The sequence below is a fragment of the Carcharhinus amblyrhynchos genome, chromosome 5 (assembly GCF_965287045.1).
Source record: "Carcharhinus amblyrhynchos chromosome 5, sCarAmb.v2.hapA, whole genome shotgun sequence".
In the NCBI taxonomy this organism is placed as follows: Eukaryota; Metazoa; Chordata; class Chondrichthyes; order Carcharhiniformes; family Carcharhinidae; genus Carcharhinus; species Carcharhinus amblyrhynchos.
In genome coordinates this window covers 39299648-39317367 of record NC_137328.1, presented here as the reverse complement: position 1 = coordinate 39317367, position 17720 = coordinate 39299648, and the positions used below count along the sequence as shown (strand labels likewise).

At 43.8% G+C, this 17720-nt stretch overlaps 1 pseudogene; it reads left to right on the top strand.

The window, feature by feature from the left end:
• The first annotated feature begins 6527 nt into the window (after positions 1–6527).
• Positions 6528–9187, top strand: LOC145343529 (protein CDV3 homolog A-like; annotated as a pseudogene).
• Positions 9188–17720: the final 8533 nt, after the last annotated feature.

Sequence of the window (17720 nt, the reverse complement as noted above, 5' to 3'; positions counted from 1 at the left end):
TATAAATATACTCAGCTCCGGATGAAATATCTTGTTTTGAACAGTCAGCTTCCTGACATAATAACAAAGGTTAAAACATACATTTTCAGTCAGAAAATCGAAATACTACTAATAAAAATGGGCTATAAGCAAATCCGTTGCTATTCGACAGTTTTTGACATTAAATTCCTTTATTCATTAATTACTGAAATATGGAATACCCGCCCTAATTCTGTAATTATTGAACTGTTTAAATCACAGGATTATGTGTCTCTGGCAAATAGGTTTTGTTTACAGGTTTTTACTTACGATAAAGTCATTTCTGTTTTTGTTCCGACTGGAAGAGAGATTTCACGCCTTTGGGGGGTGGGGTGGCGAGATTTGCAATCCGGGGTCGAGAGGCCGATGGCCAGATGTTTTCTGGTTCCTAATCCCATGCGTATCATTGTTCATCCAATGCGGTGGGGGAGGGGGGGGGAGGGGGGGGCAGGGTCGCAGCAGGAGAACCTCCTCATAACCTGCCCCGTGGAATGGCCAAACTTGCAATCAACAGGCCCAGGCAGCAGGTGTCCGAGGGGATCTTCCGACCTGGCTGTCGACCTCTCCACCGCAGCTATATTCACGATCGTGTGTCCCCGGAGAGGGAGCATGCGGTATCCATGGACATCACCGAGATCTTCTGTGCTTGTTGGGCACCACAGGAACTGGGGCATACTATTGACCTTTTTAATCACTCTTTAGTTAAACATTTGAAGTTTCCTTTATTGTTCATTTTTGTTTTGGGTATTGCTCCCCCCCCCCCCTTTAAGGGGCTGTCCTCCTTGCTTTGTCCCTCAGCTTGTTTAATTTAGTTTAATTTGTTATGCCAAAAAGAATGGCTGTATCAGTGTTAGTGGTGTGATGCAATTCCTAAGTGCAAAAGAGGTGAATTTAGGGCCCAAGAGCAAAGGCTCCAGAAGCCACCTGGATGTGGGTTCTTCTGAAGGAATGTTACTCTAAAAGATAAATGGCACCTATCACCAGGCTTGCAGTTGCTTGGTGGAATGGTGCAGGCAGGAGGGGAGAGTGCCGACAGCCTCACAGTCCATACAAGTTCCAAATACTCCCACTTCAAGTACTTAAGCTAGGTACTAGGTATTCTGCTCAAGTGATGACAACTATATGAGCACTCGATCTGGCTATTCCTTTATGATACATAGTTTTTCATCCATAATGATGAAATGGATGACATTATGACATTAATAATTTCCTGTTTTCTTCCCAATTGTGCAATAACATGTTTCAGACCATTATTAACATTCAACATTTTACTCTGACCTGTACTAGCTCCTTAATAAGCGTAACGGCAAGTTAACTGGAGATGTCTGGGTTGCCAGTTTCTCCCCTCCATCCCCCTGCCTCTCTCCAACCTTCAGCTCTCCCTGGAAAAATTCCAACATGACCCAGAGATATTAGAAAACAAAAACACAATCCGAATGTCTGCTTTTCAATGTGCACCGCTCCTAAATTCACCTTCACGGGCAAACGGAAATTCAGCCTATGATTCTGATGCATACGGAATAAGCTAAAACCTAAATTTCCCCTATAATTGACTTAGAAATTTCCACTCCTGATTGCCATTTGACACAGCAGTGATTCTTACCATTAGTTTGTCAATATTCATTATCTGGACTCACTCTGGAAGCTTAGCCACTTGCTTAAGAAGTGCAGTTACAATGCAATTGTACTCCAGCTGCAATGCTCTCTTCTGTGAGAATAAAAGGAATAAAAGTTGTGATGAAAAAGATACAGAGAAATCTTCATACTTGCATTCATTATGAATGCTATCAAATTCTGGAGGCCAAAGTAAATGTAATAAGGAGATACATGTTTTGAAGTCTCACTCCCACTACTAATCACAAGTTGTTTTGTTGTTCTTATTTGTTCACAGGATGCAGCTAACCCAGGTCAGCATTTCTTGGCCATCACTAATTGCCCTTGAGAAGACGATGGTGAGCTGCCTATTTGAACCATTGCAGTCCATCTGGTGTCAGGGCCCCTATAGTGATGTTAGGAAGAGTGTTGCAGGATTTAGACCCAGCGACAATGAAGGAATGGCAATATACTTCCAAGTCAGCACAGTGAATGATCTGGAGAGGAACATGCAGCCAGTAGTGTTCCCATGCATCCATGGCCCTTTTCCTTCAAGATGACTCACATTGATTCCTGGTAAAACAATGCTTTGATTTTAGAATTCTCATCCTTGGGTGGAATTCTCCCATGTCCCTGCAAGTAGATTCAATGGCAGGTGGGGGTGGAAAATTTGGCAGGTGCCCAAAAGTCACTTTCATGCGGAGGTGTGAATTTCTTACAGGATTTTCCCCTGGTGCCTGCCAGATTGGACCGGGAAATAGGCTGGACGTGGGCATGAGACCAGTTTGCAGCCCGCCAATGAGATGCAGATGAAGGCCCAACTGGAATCTTCCCCCAAATCCTGATTCTCTGTTATGCCAATCAGAAAACATGCTGTTCCAGAACACATCTGGAACAACATAGCGTGCAAAATCAGGACTCATCTGAGCAATGCTTAGGGTTGCCTTTGGAGTTTGGGATGGAGGTCACCACCAACCTGAACCCCAGAAAATCACAACAGTGAATCGGTGGTGGGGGGGGGGGAGGGGGGGTGGAACATCTACAGGTGGATCTACTGGATTCAGTGTCACCAGAGACTCCATTTTCCAGCTTCAGAGTATTACAGAAGATACATCTTTTTCAGGAGGTCTATCTTCTTTCTTCAATGGTGGGTCATTGATGTTGGGCACCTTTTCAATATCACATCTATATGTAATGCCAGAATTCATGCCAACATGCCCATCTCACCATACAATATGGCACAAATGACCCAGTTGCATAATAAATGAGTTTGGGGCTGGAAGGTATGGGCCAGGATTTTACAACGTCGCTCAGATGAGGCTTGTAAAATCCCACCCGAGGCCAACGGAGAATTCCATTCTGCGAGCCGATTCCAAGGTGGGCAAGGCGGTAAAATTCTGGCCATGGTGTGGTTTCCCAACAGCCTCTGCAGATGTAGTTCCAGATGTGAGAATTCCACTCCTTGTTTTCAATTTCTGCCATGGCTTCGATTCTCCCTATCTGTGCCATCTCCTTCGGTCCTAATGCTTTGAAAATTATGCATTCCTCCAATTCTGGTCTCTTGGACAACCTTGATTACAGTGGGGGAATTTTTTGATATTTTTTCAGTATCAGGTTTAACAAAATGGGAGAAAATTCCGCCAGTGTCTTCAGTGAGTATCTTCAGCCATTTTGGAAAAAGTTTTTTCACGTATTTCACACCACACCTGTCTCTGAATCACGCACCCTGGCATCACTTGATCCAGCAATCATGAGAAGGATGCAATTTTTAAACACCTCCCAGCACGTGTTCCAATTGGGAGGGTTGCAGCCAGGAAAACTGCCCACATTTCTCAGATGGAGGCCTCACCAAGATGATGGACGGGGTGAAGCAGAAGTATGGCATCCTCTACCCTCACATGTCAGGAAGGTCACCAACCCCACATGGGAGACTGTGGCCACAATAGTGAGTGCCAGCTCACTACATAAGAAATCCAGAATCCAATGCAAGAAGAAGAGGAATGAGCTTCTTCATATACCCAGGGTAAGTCACATTTTTCGTGTGTCCATCTGAACCTATTAACAAACTCATCACACTTCCATGGTGATCCCACTCCCAGCCACCAGACTGGGCCCCAACACTTGCCCTGCCACCCTCCTCACTGCCACCCTGCCTTTATCACCCCAATGGGTGAATCTCCTCCCCATGTGCCCACTCCCACTCACGGCAGAAATCTAACCTGGCATGACTCCTGTCTACATTCTCCCCATCTGTCTCACTGCAGCACACCTAGCGTGAGCGGGCATAGCCAGCCAGTGTGATGCCCAAGTTGAAGACCCTTATTCCCCTTGAGGGAAGAGCCCATGAACTGGCCAAAGAGGAGCAGGACTGCACTTGTGCTGAGGATGAGGTGGGTGCAAGAGACAAAAATGAGAACACATAAGACATTCAGCCTTGGCACCATCCTCACATCAAGCCAGTTTCTTCTAAACTTATGCCTCTATCATGTACAAATACCATCTTTCTTCCTTGGAGGTCAATCAGTCGACCAGCCCAGACCATCCTCTGGCCCTCCAGAAGCCATTGTCCGAACATTGCCTGGAGAAATATATTGGAGTCTAGCATCAAAGAGGCATCACAGCCATCACTCACACCCTCCACCAGCACAATTACTCACACCTTGGCACAGATAACTAGTAGACAGGCTTCTGGGTTACTCACTGGTGAGCACATCACAGCTGATGATCCACAGCAAGCAGAAGCAGAGGGAACTGGCACACGGAGGGATGCGGGAGTTCAGGACTCTGCTAAGTTCTAGGTCGATGATGTGCCCCTGGGCTCAGTCATCCCATAGCTGCTGGAGCTGCAAAGGCAGAGTCTTGAGTATCAGGAAGGTATGTCAGCAGCCCTCATCCGACTGTAAAGCCAAATGGAGGAGGCCCATCACTTCTGTCCGAGGAGATGGTGCCATCTCTCCAAGGCAACCAGGCCAACGCTGCATGTGTGGCGTCCACAGTGGAGAGCTTGGCACAGGATGTGCACTCCATGGTAGGGGATATCCGCTCTATAGTTCAGCTCATAACTTCCATGGCATAGGCAATTGTGGGAATCTACAAGAATCAGTGTCAGAGGACAGCAAAGCTTCCGAATCTCACTTCACCTGCCTCTCCATCTCATGGAGGAGCCCAGAGGCCCCCAGGAACCCACTGGGTTGAGGATCATCTGGTGCACACCTGGGCATTCCACCCAGTAGACCCTAAGGGTGTCTAGCCCCAGCTGGCTGGAAGCAGTCAGAGGCAAATAGATTTGCATTTGCTGATAGGTTCACGAAATACAAATGAGCCTATCAGCAGGGAATTCAGAGCAACGTCGGACACTGATTGGTCAAGTCCCCTAAGAACTCGGGACGCTATTACTCAATCCCCAATCAAAACTCTGGAGTTTGGATCATGGAGTGCACTGGCAACAGATGGGACGGTGTGGATAATGCTACTACCTAGCGAGATTTTAGAAGGGCAATTCCAGCAACTCAGGCAACAAAAAGGTGCGGACCAACCATTGCCAACAGTGGCCCTGATCTTCATGTCCCTGACCACCTGCTCCTGGTGGCCATCTCCTGGCCCCTCTTGTGCCACCTGTACTACATCGAAAATCAAGAAAAAGGGTTAAAAGGAAGGAGAACACAGGAGATCTTATTAATGGAGATGTTTGGATTTTTAAAAAAGTACAAAAACTAGCATGAGAGCACTTTATCTGAATGCTTGCAGCATTTGAAACAAGACAAATGAGTTGATGGTATAAATCATCGTGAATAAGGATGATTTGGTAGCCGTGACAGAGACATGGTTGCAGGATGATCACGACTGGGAGTTACATATACCGGGGTGTCAGACTGTGCAGAAGGACAGACAGGAAGTTAAGGGAGGTGGTGTAGCTCTTATATTTAAGAATAACATAAGGGCGATAGTGAGAGATGATATAGGTTCTATGGATAAAAAGGCTGAATTCTTTTGGGTGGAAATTAGAAATAGGAGAAAAAGTCATAGAAAGGCGTACTCTATAGACCACCAAATAATAACATCGCGGTGGGGTGAGAAATAAACAAAGAAATAATTGATGCATGTAAAACTTGTATATCAATTATCATGGGGGATTTTAATCTACATATTGATGCAGGTCGGTCAATGGCAGCCTTGAGGAGGAGTTCATAGAATATATCCATGATACCTTCCTTGAACAGTATGTAATGGAATCTATGAGGGAGCAAGCTATTCTAGATCTGATCCTGTGTAATGAGACAGGAATAATTAATGATCTTACAATTAGGGATCCCCTCGGAAGAAGCAATCACAGTACGGTTGAATTTAAAATATGTATGGTGCATGAGAAGGTAAAATCCACTACCAGGGCCTTGTGCTTAAACAAAGGGCAAAGGAGGCTCCAGTGGGATTAGGGAGGAGTTGGCTAATGTAGACTGGGAGCAAAAACTTTATGGTGGGCTAACTGAGGAACAGTGAAGGATTTTCAAAGTGCTCAGCAAAGGTATATACCAGTGATAAGAAAGGACTGCAGAAAAAGAGATAAGCAGCAATGGATATCTAAGGAAATAAAGGAGGGTATCAAATTGAAAGAAAATGCATACAAAATGACAAAGATTAGTGGGAAACTAGAGGATTGGGAAATCTTTAAAGGTCAATAGAAACTCCCAAAGAAAGCTATGAAGAAAAGTAAGATGGATTATGAGGATAAACTAGCTCAGAATATATAAATAGATTGTAAAAGTTTCTACAAATGTATAAAATGAAAAACAGTGGCTCAACTAAACATTGGTCCTTTAGAGGATGAGGAGGGGGGTGTAATAACTGGAAATGAGGAAATGGCTGAGGCATTGAACAAGTATTTTGTGTCAGTCTTCACAGTGGAAGACACAAATAACATGCCAAAAATTGATGGCAAGAAGGTCACGGCAGCTGAGGACCTAGAACCTATTATCACTAAAGAGATTGTGTTGGGCAAGTTATTAGCGCTAAAGGTAGATAAGTCTCCTGGCCCTGATGGAATGCTTTCCAGGATACTAAACAAGATGGCAGGGGAAATAGCAAGTGCACTAGTGGTAATTTATCAAAATTCGCTGGACTCTGGGGTGGTTCCCGCAGATTGGAAAACAGCAAATGTGACACCACTGTTTAAAAAGGAGGTAGACAAAAGGCGGGTAACTATAAGCCAGTTAGTTTAACTTCTGTAGTGGGGAAAATGCTTGAATCTATCATCAAGGAAGAAACAGCAAGACATGTAGATATAAATTATTCCACTGGGAAGATACAGCATGGATTCATGAAGGGTAGATCATGTTTAAATAATTTAGTGGAATTCTTTGAGAACATTACATGTGCAGTGGACAATGGGGAACCTGTGGATGTGGTGCATCTGGATTTCCGAAAGGCATTTGACAAGGTGCCGCACCAAAGGCTGCTGCATGAGATAAGTATGCAGTGTTACAGGTAACGTATTAGCATAGATAGAGATTTGGTTAACTAACAGAAAGAAAGGTTAAAGTATTCTTCTGGTTGGTGATCAGTGACGAGTGGTGTGTCTCAGGGATCAGTATTAGGACTGCAATTGTTTACGATTTACATAATGATTTGGAGTTGGGGACCGAGTGTAGTGCATCAAAATTCACAGATGACACTAAGATGAGTGACAGAGCAAAGTGTAGAGGATGCTGAAAGTCTGCAAAGGGATACAGATAGTCTAAGTGAGTGGGCAATGGCCTGGCAGATGAAGTACAATGTTGTAAATGTGAAGTCATCCATTTTGGTAGGAATAACCGTAAACGGCAAAAAATTGCAGCATGATGCTGTGTAGAGGAACCTGGGTGTCCTTGTGCATGAATCGCTAAAAGTTGATTTGCAGGTTCAGCAGGTAATTAAGAAGGCAAATGGAATTTTGTCCTTCATTGTTAGAGGGATGGAATTTAAAAAAAGGTTATGTTACAACTGTATGAAGTGCTGGTGAGGCCACACCTGGAGTACTGTGTACAGTTTTGGTCTCCTTACTTGAGAAAGGATATACTGGCACTGGAGGGGATGCACACGAGATTCACTAGGTTGATTCTGGAGTAGAGAGGGTTGGCTTATGAGGAGAGACTGAGTAGACTGGGGCTATACTCATTAGAATTTAGAAGAACAAGGGGCGATCTTATAGAATCATATAAGATTATAAAGGGAATAGATGAGATAGAAGCAGGGAAGTTGTTTCCACTGGCAGGTGAAACTAGAACTAGGGGGCATAGCCTCAAAATAAGGAAGAGCAGATTTAGCACTGAGTTGAGGAGGAACATCTCCACACAAAGGATTATGAATCTGTTGAATTCTTGCCCAGCAAAGCAGTTGAAGCTACCTCACTGAAAGTTTTTAAGGCAAGGATAGATATATTTTTGAACATTAAAGGAATGAAGGGTTATGTTGAGCAGGCAGGTAAGTGGAGCTGAGTCCATGAGAAGATCAGCCATGATCTTATTGAATGGCAAAGGAGGCTCGAGAGGCCAGGTGGCCTTTTCCTGCTCTTATGTTCTTATGTTCTTATGTCACCTTCTCTTCCTGAGTTACTGAGCCCGGATGGCTGAGTGTCCGGATTCAGCACAGCCCCGACTCCCACCTAGCATGGCCGACCGAGTGAGATGACAGAGAAAAGGAGTTGGACAAAACTATATTACCCAAGGCAGCATCTCCCACAGGGCTGGCAAAAACCATGGAGTTGACTGGGGCCCCATCCTAGATCTGGACCCACCACCGCCCGCTGCCACTGCCACCATCACCCTCATACCGATAGTGACAGCTCCCGCGGAAGACACGCTGGTGTCAGTCCCTGGAGTGACCAGGAAAGTGTAGAAGGAGAAGGTGCAGATGGAAAAGAGCAAGTGTCAGGTCCCCAACAGGAGCAGGTCAGGGAGGATGAAGAATGGAAAGAGTTTGATTTGAGCAAACAAAAGTTGACCTGGAGCGGTTCATTAAACAGGGAGTCAGGGCTGGGCTGAAGCCGAACTCTCAGAGCCATCCTGGCTCGGTGACTCAGGGGACAGTGTGAAGCAGGAGGGACCGGGAACCTGCCAGAGCCGCCTGGAAGTTCATTACAGTGGCCTGTGAAACCATGCCTTACAAATCAGTGATGAAAGAGAGGAAGAAGCTGATGAGAAGAATTAAAGAAGATCAAGGTGGAGATGATGAAGAATATCGTCTCTGGAGAAGGAGACAAGACAGTCGGGCCCTGGAACAAGATAACTCTAGAGCATGGGTTGTAGAAACCCCAAAATCAGAGCCATTTGGTGTTTAACGACCTCTTGCAGCCAGGTTGGGTAACATGAGAAAAACACAATCACCAGGACCACCAGAGATTTGCAATGGTGTATACTTTCCATCCCTACAAGCTTCTGAAGTATGTAGAATCCAAGAAAGATAAAGAAATGGAAAAGATCTTTGGATGGTGAAATACAAAAACAGAGTCATAGAGGATAGTTGTGGAAGTCAGTCAGCTAGAACTTGGCAGTATAATTGCTCTTGGGGAGTAGTAAATGTTGCTGCATATTTTACAGACTAGTGCTCTGTATTCCATCCCAACTGACTAATCTACATGGAACCGATCTATCTTCACCCCATGATGCCAGAGTGATTTTTAATTGATCTGGTATAGACTATTGTGGACAAATTTAGCATCTGCAAGGCATCATGGGAATTTTAAGCTTGAACTGCTGTCATTTGCTATAGACTGGAGCTGATAAAGGGTTTGAATGATGTGTCAGTCACTCTTGGAGCAATGTTGGTGGATAAAGATTAAAAATGCAGTCATTAGGTGGTCCACTTGTTTATAACCCTATCTCAAAGTTGATTAGCTTCCCAGATCAACCATTGGCTGCTGCTATTGACCAACGCTTGTTTATGAAAGAAGGGATGAACAGGATTCCAATCAGAGAGGGCAGGGACCGAACAACCCACTTCATCCCACCAGGTAAGACCTGATTTTAACTTTATGATCAACTTTTTTCTGAGTTTTCCTCACCTTGTGCTTTCTAATGCTATTGATATCTAAACATTGGGCTATACCCTCACACCTTGTGGATACTAAGTGCTCAGAACCAAGCATTCCAAACAATATGTCTTCGCATAACTGGACACTTCTTCATAATATACGACTTCTAAAAATTAAGCTTCATACTAAATTTGCTTTGGGAAAGAATATTCAAATAATTAGACTTAAAATGGGAAACAGCAGAATTTGAGTTTAGAGATTTCACATTTTTATCACAATATAAAATGTTTTTAACTGTTTTCAAAAAGCTGATTTTTTTGCATCTTACATTGTAGCCTGGCTTGAATTTACACACATGAGCAAGCATCTCCCAACACAAGTTATTTTTAGGAAGTTTTTTCAAAGTATTTATGAATATTTACATTGTCACATTTAGCAACATTAATTGGAAGTGTAAACTACTGATCTGAGTAGACAACTTCCATTAATTTGCTAGGTATAAACATTGCCTAAATGATCAATAATGATTTAGCATTTGAAATCCAAACATCATTAGGGGCAGGGTGTGACATCACTGGGGGCGGGATGTGACACCATTGGGGAGGGGTGTTACATCATTGGGGGCAGGGTGTGACACCACTGGGGAGGAGTGTGACACCACTGGGGGCAGGGTGTGACACCACTGGGGAGGAGTGTGACACCACTGGGGGCAGGGTGTGACACCATTGGGGAGGAGTGTTACACCACTGGGACCAGGGTATGACACCACTGGGACCAGGTGTGACACCATTGGGGGCAGGGTGTGACATCACTGGGGCAGGATGTGACACCATTGGGGGCCAGGTGTGACACCATTGGGGTGGCACATGATGTCACTGGGGGAGGAGTGTGATGGGTGGGTTGTGACATCTTTGGGGGTGAGAGATGACATTATTTGGTGGGGTAGGCCCAGAAATGAAGGTGAGCACGAGTCCCCACACAGTGTAATTGCTCCACTGACTCTATTGATTTTTTAGTTAAATTTATTCAGTGGTTAGCTACTCAATAAATGTTAGAGATACTCAAAACATTTTAAACCATGCTCAGTGTTCTTGCACTCAAAGGAACCAACTTAATGTTTGCAATCTCCTCAAATGCCTGCATACAAGTGCATCTATGGGAAACTCACAGCGATGGTGTGGTCAGTTTTGTGGATGGGGGAGCTTTTTCAACGGGTGCCAAAGATCCTGGAAACTCCATTTGAGCTGAATGTAATTTGCAGTTAAAATTCCGCAATCTTCTGTGTCAGTCATGCCACTTTCACGCAAATTACTATGGAAGCACCAACGTAGGGAGTCTATCTAAGAGGCTTTACTGTTCTCACCATAATAATTCACAGGACCCAGAAAGTGAATTGTTAAAGGTCACTAAAATTCCAACGTAAAATATTGCTTGGCACAACCTCTCCGGAGTCTACTACAACCTAAAGTAGAGTTTATTTATTAGTTACAAGTAAGCTTATATTAACACTGCAATAAACTACTGTGAAATTCTCCAAGTTGCCACACTCCGGCACCTGTTCGGGTCAATGCACCTAAGCGGCACATGTTTCAGACTGTGGGAGGAAACCGGAGCATCTGGAGGAAACCCACACAGACACGGGAGAACGTGCAAACTTCACACAGACAGTGATCCAAGCTAGGAATTGAACCCAGGTCACTGGCATTGTAAGACAGTGGTGCTAACCAATGTGCCTACCCACAATTCAGGATCTACTGAGGGATGCTTTGGAGGAAGTATCTGTGAAGTCAAGCATTGTGTGGTCAGCAACTTTATTTTGTGAAGGAGCTATTTCTTAGTATCATGGTGCCAGGCAAGTGAGAGTGAAGGGGCATCCTCAATGACCGAGAACATTTTTTTGTCATTTACAGTACATTATTCTATTGATGGATAGATATTAAATTAAAACATATATTTTAAAAAGGTAATGCTGTTTTTCTTTCAGCTGGCAAGTTGACTGCTTGCCAGCAGATGGAATGGGTGGGGAGGGTGTGGAGGGGGTCATGGGATGCACAGGGTACCACAACATAGAGGAGTTAGAAACCACCAAAAATAGGTGTCATGAATCACAAGTGTGAACCTGGTGGCAACTATGTAAATCATCAACATCTAATCCCATGGGGTTAAAGTTCTCTATGTCTCACTAGCTATTAGCTGCTTTCTTCTTAGCCTGCAGTGCTGTGTAATTTTAGTACTTACAAATGGTTATAATACTAGAAAATTTGTCAAGGCTTTAAAAAAATCAATCTTATTCAGTTTGGTCATTAATATGAAAAAGCGTGAGAGTTATTGTGGACTGGATGGTGGGATCCAACAGTCTTGGGGTAAAAAGGCCATGTGGACAGGAAATGCCAAGTCATACAGGAAGGTGTCTGTTGCAACTATAGTTCAAATTACATTGCCATTGAATCTTTTATAAATCTATTTTAAATATTTTACCATGCTCCATTGAACTTACTTATCATTTTCATTCAAACTTCTCATGCCAGAATTGATCTGCATTCTTTTGTCAAGCCACAAGATTTTGCACCATCTTTTGAATGTTGCACTAGCTAAAGAGGCTCTGATATTAGGTTTGCTGTGGTTAAAATGGATCTTCCACCAATGAATTAGATCAAGTTACAATTTGAACGCGATTTGGGAATATTGGTGATAATTCTATAATAGAAGTCTACACATCAAATCAAAAATACTAGTTTTGAAACTCTTGGTATTGCTTTATTTAGTTTCATTGTAAATAGCTTTCTGAACAGTTATCATTTGTATGCATCAGTTGCATCGATTGTCAGCAGCACTTAACTTCCAAACAGAGTTCTGCTTCCAAAACCATCAAACACTCCGGCTCACCTATTCGAGTTGACTATATCACTTCTTGATCTGAGCCATAAGGTAACACTGTCTGCAGGTGAGATATCCGCTCTGAGTTGGGTTTGAAAGAATGATGGAAGTAAAGTAGACAGGGAATAAAGGAAGGAGGAGGGAGAAAACTTGATCAACAATGAAAATAGGAAAACTTAGATATAAGTATTTTGTTTAAATAGAAACTACGTGGCCAATTTTACAATTTCCCACTAAGTTTCTTTGACTAGTTGTCCAAAGTAGGAAATCACTGGCAGAATTCCCATTTATTTATGTGTTGAGTGTGGATAGGCCTCCACTGAGTCTGTGGATTGGACATTCTGAAATGATGAGGTGCATTGTTTGCTTTCTCCCAGAGGCACGTAGAGGGCTGGCACTAGTTTCCCATCTGTGGAGATTGGCCAAGCAGGGACCAGGCCAGTCCTGAACCTGTTGAGGATGGACCATTCTTTGCTTGGCAGATTGAAACCAGGTAGCTAAGCTGCTGCACAATATTCCCCATCCTAGCCACACTCAAGAACATAAGAAATAGGAGCAGGAGTAGGCCATCTAGCCCTTCGAGCCTGCCCCGCCATTCAACAAGATCATGGCTGATCTGAAGTGGATCAGTTCCACTTTCCTGCTTTCTCCCCATAACCCTTAATTCCCCTGTCTATCAGAAACCTATCTACCCGTGAGGTAGCCTCCCGCCCCCCCCCTTCCCTTATTTTGAGGCTGTGCCCTCTAGTTCTGTTTTCCTTTCTAAGCGGGAAGAATCTCTCTACCTTTACCCTATCTAGCCCCTTCATTATCTTATCTGTCTCTATAAGATCCCCCCTCAGCCTTCTAAACTCTAACGAATACAGACCCAGTCTATTCAATCTCTCCTCATAGGCTAACCCCCTCATCTCCGGTATCAGTCTGATGAACCTTCTCTGCACTCCCTCCAAGGCCAAAATATCCTTTCGCAAATGCAGCGACCAAAACTTGCACACAGTACTCCAGTTGCAGCCTCACCAGTGCCCTGTACAGTTGCAGCAAGACCTCCCTGCTTTTATATTCTACCCCCTCGCTATAAAGGCCAACATTCCATTCACCTTCTTGATCACCTGCTGCACCTGCAGACTGGGTTTTTGCGATTCGTGCACAAGGACCCCCAGGTCCCTCTGCACCGTAGCATGCTGCAGCTTTTCGTCCTTTAAATAATAATCCCTCCTACTATTATTTCTACCAAAATGGATAACCTCACATTTGCTAACATTATACTCCATCTGCCAGGTCCTCACCCACTCACTCAGCCTATCCAGATCACTCTGCAGACTTTCCGCACCTTCCACGCAATTTGCTTTTCCACTTATCTTCGTGTCATCAGCAAGTTTCGTTACCCTACACTCAGCCCCCTCCTCCAGATCATCAATGTAAATGGTAAACAGTTGAGGCCCCAGCACCGATCCCTGCGGCACTCCACTAGTCACCAACTGCCAACCAGAATAGCACCCATTGATTCCAATTAATTCCACACATTCAGAAACTTTGCCTGATGCTGATAGAAGTCCTATTAAAGTGGTTCCGAAGACATTGCCAAAGCATTTACTTTGCTCTAGTTCTGTCTGCTGTGTCTCTGGTTAATCCATGGACATCAGTCAGTTCAGAAATCTCCCCCAAGTGACAATTCACAATGTGTGCGCCCAGTCAATAACAAGTGGAAAGCCTCCAGGTATTTGATGCTGGTGGAATCTGCACAACTAAACCCATCCTTCTTTCTGGGGTCAGGGTAAGGTTCCCTAATTTTACCACAGCAATGCACTGCAGTGGCTCACCAATCAGAAGAAGCTATAAATGCAACACAGCCAACCCAGGTCTGCCTGGGATTTTCTTGCCTTCTCCATCCCTCCCCTCCAAAAACATGACATAAACATCTGAAACAGCTATTTTAATCAAGCTCTTTGGAGACCACTCCATATCCCAGGCCTAGATGAGCCCAGCTTGTTTCCTTGCTGAAACAGAAATTGTGAGTCTCCAGACTTGGAACAAGGAAATTCCAGTCCTAAGGGTCCGCTTCCCCAGCTCAAGTACCTTTTGGAATATTTTTTCAAGAGATGAGTATAGTGACAAGAGCAGGTTTTGTTGCCTATTTAGGTTTCATTTAAGATAGAATTACTTGTTTGTTTATTTATTTATTAGTGCCAGACGTAGGCTTACATTCACACTGCAGTGAAGTTATTGTGAAAATCCTCTAGTCACCGTACTCTGGGTGAACTGTTCAGGTAACTGAGGGACAATTTAGCATGGCTACACATCTTTGGACTGTGGGAGGAAACCGGAGCACCTGGAGAAAACCCACACAGACACAGGGAGAACGTCCAGACTCTGCACAGACAGTCACCCAAGATGGGAATCGAATACTGGGTCGCTAACCACTGTGCCACTTCCTTTGGAACTGCTGAGTTATCATTTACCACAACTGAGCAGCAGGAGTCCCTTCAGAGGGCAACTAAGTTGATGTGGAACTGAAATCACATGCAAGTCAGATGAGGAAAGGACAAATGAGCTGTGCTGGGGCATAGCATGCCAATTGGGATTTTGCACCAATATAACAGATTCATGATGACTTCTACTTGCACTAATTTCTTTCATTTTCAGGTTTAAGAAACAAATTTCTTTCATTTTCATATGTTAAGAAAACTAAACTTAAAAATCTCAAACTGCGATTTGAATTCACGTGCTCAAGGCTAACATCAGTCACGCAACACCTGAGCCACAATAGCCTATTGACACAGATCCTTATCAAAGTTCTGCCCCAAGCAATGCTCTACAAAAATCAGCAGCAGAGGTCAAAACCATATTCAGGTCCCAAATAAATTCTCTACAATTCTACTCCACTCCTACTGTACATATTCCTCAATCTTCCCCAATAGGCGTAGACAAAGGCCATAGGTAGAAGAGGGCACTCACAATGTTAAAATGGCGGTGTGGGCTCGTTGGGCCAAAGTGCCTGTTTCCCGTGCTGTGTTGTTCTTTGTATATAATCAGTTGGGGCAGCATGGTGGCACAGTGGTTAGCACTGCTGCCTCGCAGCCCTCGGGATCTGGGTTCAATTCCAGCCTTGGGTGTCTGCATGGGTTACCTTTGGGTGCTCTGGTTTCCATCTGCAGCCTAAAGATGTGAAGTTTAGGTGGATTGGCCATGTTAAATTTCCCCTTAGTGTCCAAAGTTGTGTAGGGTAGATGGATTAGCTACGGTAAATGTGCACGATTACAGGGATAGGGGACCTTGATAAGATATTCTGTCAGAGAGTCTGTGCAGATTTGTGGACTGAATGGCATCTTCTGCATGTAAGAAGTCAATGATACTGTGATGGTGGGAATTGCAGTGGAAAGGCTGCAAATTTTTAGGCCCTGGATATCAGCAAGCTTCTTCACTATGAAATATCAAAGCTCAGTTTGAGCATGTTCTCAACACAGCTGCAGGCAGATACTTTTGAGTGGAGGGGGCAGTGGATGTATACAACGGAAACTAATCTGGGCCTGGAGCCCTGCCCGGCTTTCCCTTTCCCTAGCCCAGGCTACCAAAGCCAATTTTAGCAGCCCTGATCAGAATCAAATCCTGGACCTTCCTCTTCTGTACTCTCGGTCTCACATATGGCACTTGGCAGCAAATTGAATAATTGTGGCCTTACAAGAACTTCATCTGTTCTCCATTACAGCACTACCTCTGTGAAATGTGAAAACGATTTCATGCACCAAATGCTGGATAAGGCAGAGTGGAGCCGTCATTTGCACTGTTAACTTAAATAAGGCATTGATACACTGCATTTTCTACCTTCTGAATTCATCTTGGGTCACATCTTGCAAGTTGACCACAGTGCAGTTTAGCAGTAAGTGAGAGAACTGGTCCGTGGGTGAGAAAAAGGGTGGGTGATCTTCAAAGTATTACGTGGAAATCTGTGTAAATACATAGGAACAAACATGCCACGCACTTATCAACTTTTCCCAACCCTCAGAATCAGATAACATTTGCCTCACTGTTACACAACGTTCTGTTCAGACGATGAAATCAATGATAACAGTTAACTGAAATATATATCATGAGTTATTTTCCATCTGTGTTCAATCCTTTAAAACAACACGCTCAGCATCTTATTTTTATATACTCAAGGGCTTTCCCACGTGACGTGTAATGTCCACAATAAGCAACGTAGTAATATGGTTCAACAACCACCAGTTGTTGAAGTTAGAAGGAACACAAGTTGGTCAGACTGTATTCAGATGACCATTGTGGTCTGAAGTGAGCCAGAATAGCAATGTGTAATAGATGGGGATACATAAATTTACTTACTGTCTTCTTGTTTCTGCAACCCAATCTCATTTTTGGCAAAGATCACAAAAAATTTTCACATTATTAGGTATCAATTGGTATCTTTATCTTTGTCTCCAAGTTTTCTCAGTTACTCATTATTTTATACTGCTCAGTATTTTAAGCAGATTTCTTGAGTATCAGCTTGTCACTGTGCTTGCTCGAGGTATGAGATTAAAGCCTGACTACAGAACTTTTAAACTGGCCAGAAATTCCAGTGAGGGAGTGCAGCACTGCCAGAGGTATCAATTTGAAAAACAATGAATTCTTTCAGTGTCTCAACCGCCAAAGCATGTTGATTTGGGGGAAATTTTGGAGGTTGTTTTTGTGTTGTAGATTTCTGACAAGAAGGAAATATAAGTGATAAGAGTGGTACTCAAAACCACAGCCAGGTCAGATGTGGGGACAGAAATAGAGAAGGAGAGAGAAAGAAAGCCAAAAGGATTGTGGCAGAGATGAAAATACAGAAGTGAAAAAGTAAATTGTATAATTCTTACTGTACAGGAGGCCATTTGGCCCATCGAGCCTGAACTGACAACAATCCCACCAGGCCTTATCTCCATGACCACACATATTTACCCCACTAATCCCCTGACACTAAGGGGCAATTTTAGCTTGGCCAATGCACCTAACCTGCACATCTTTGGACTGTGGGAGGAAACAGGAACACCCAGAGCAAACTCAGGGAAAAATGTGTCAACTCCACACAGTGACCTGAGGCCGGAATTGAACATGGCTCCCTGGTGCTGTGAGGCAGCAGTGCTAATCACTGTGCCACCCAGTTGTCTCATGGTGGATGTAATGGATGAAAAGAGAGTAAAAAGTGGATCGGAACAAAAAGACATATTAAGCAAATCAGAAAAAAGGAAAA